Below are 2,061 nucleotides of genomic sequence, written 5' to 3'. Positions count from 1 at the left end.
TACTGCAATGCTCTACTTTCCGGCTACCCGGATAAAGCACTAAATAAACTTCATTTAGTGCTAAATACGGCTGCTAGAATCCTGACTAGAACCAAAAAATGTGATCATATTACTCCAGTGCTAGCCTCCCTACACTGGCTTCCTGTTAAGGCAAGGGCTGATTTCAAGGTTTTACTGCTAACCTACAAAGCATTACATGGGCTTGCTCCTACCTATCTTTCCGATTTGGTCCTGCCGTACATCCCTACACGTATGCTACAGTCACAAGACGCAGGCCTCCTAATTGTCCCTAGAATTTCTAAGCAAACAGCTGGAGGCGGAGCTTTCTCCTATAGAGCTCCATTTTTATGGAATGGTCTGCCTAGCCATGTGAGAGACGCAGACTCGGTCTCAACCTTTAATCCTCCCGTCGTCCTCGTATTGTATCTAGACCCCGAGTCCTCCGGGTCACCCTGTCCCGTCTTGGCTTAAGCCTCAATGGGCGCAAGTGTGACAGTATGCGTGTGAAATCTTACACCTGCAGCACACCGTGTGTGTCTTGGAGTCCTTCTTGGGTGTGCAGAGCTGACACCTCTTACTTGCCCCGGTGACCGGGGCAGCGCGCGGGGCAGCGGCGGGCTCTTCATGCTGTTGATCACGAGCCGCCGTAGCACTCTGTAGGACTTTGACAATTGCTGACGCCGCTTCGGTGCGGGGGAGATGCTGACTTCTTTGGATCAGCGGCTTCACAAGTGCCTTTCCCAGCTGCTCCAGGAACACCCTCCTCTTGTTCCGCTTGCGAGGCATCCAGTCAGGCTTGATCTCTCGCCAAATGACAAAGGCGTTGTAGGAGGACACGTCGAGGATGTTGTGGAAGACAACCAGGGGCCAGCGGGCAGTCATCCGTCTGCAGCTGTACGTGCCGACCACCTCATCTAGGTCGTCCACGCTGCCCTTGTTGAGGTTGTAGTCTAGGATGACGATCGGCTTCCTGTCGCGGCGATCGCTGACTTGGGCCTGTATGTGCAGCATGCTCAGAAGTAGCACGTTCTTATTTTTCTTTGCCAGGTAGGACACTAGAGTGGCGGTGGGCGTGAAGGCAAACCTGGAGGACCTGTCTGCCTTTTGACTCGAGCAGCGCCGGCGGGAGCTCGGCCTTGTTCTTTCTCACCATGGTGAGGTTCCTCTCGAGGAGCCCACTGTCCCAGTTCGTAGGAGGTGAAGAAATTGTCACACGTGACATTGCGACCGCTCAGTCCCGTTGTCAGATCGCATCCCCTGGTTCTTCTCGGGGCCTCCGCTGGCCGCCTTACCGGTGTACACTTGCATCTTCAAAGCGTAGCTGGACTTGGCGTCGCAGGCCACCCACGACTTGATGCCGTATTTCGCCGGCATGCTGGGAATGTACTGACGGAAAGGACAGCGGCCTTTGGCAAGGGGTGAGGAGATTGGCGTCATTACCGGTTCATTGAGGCCAATGACTGCTACGTAATACATATACTAGCTCTCTCTACGCACACACGCACACGCACACACACAGTACCTCTGAGCGGGACCAGTTGCTCGTCCACTGTCACGTCAGGTCCCGGGTTGTAGAGGGCAGGCAGGCGCGCCTCCCAATGGTCCCAGACCTCTCGTATGGCGAGCCTCGCGGGTCTCGACTGGCGATCGTCGAATCGCAGCATCCTCGAGTACCTGTGAAAGACCTTGAGCGGTGTTACGTTCCCCAGTTTCTGTGTTGTATTTGAGTGTGTGTGTTTCAGGAGATAGATTCCTGAAAACTCCCCAAGCAGCTGATTGGTCGACCCCAGGCTAATTGATGATTGGAGAGCTGACCCCGCCCCCTCGTCAAGAAGCAGCTGACTCTAATCACCATTGCCACCAGAAGATATAAAAGCCAGTGTTCTGTTTTGGAGAAATCATGAGAGAGAGAGAAGATTGAATATTTTGGAGAGATTAGAGAGATGATAGGCAGGCTGAGATCCTTGCTGGAGAATTAGATTATGATATAGTGTTGGTTGTTTAACAGAAAGTGTGGTATGTAATGTGTTAGTTGTTGTTGGTAGCAGCTTTGATATGTTC

General features: G+C 52.9%; 1 pseudogene; it reads right to left on the bottom strand.

Moving 5' to 3' along the window:
- Positions 1-474: 474 nt before the first annotated feature.
- LOC120018949 lies at positions 475-1,664 on the bottom strand (annotated as a pseudogene).
- Positions 1,665-2,061: the final 397 nt, after the last annotated feature.

Source organism: Salvelinus namaycush, chromosome 23 (assembly GCF_016432855.1).
Source record: "Salvelinus namaycush isolate Seneca chromosome 23, SaNama_1.0, whole genome shotgun sequence".
In the NCBI taxonomy this organism is placed as follows: Eukaryota; Metazoa; Chordata; class Actinopteri; order Salmoniformes; family Salmonidae; genus Salvelinus; species Salvelinus namaycush.
Note: the sequence above shows the minus strand (reverse complement) of the source record. Positions and strands in the feature narration are given on the sequence as shown.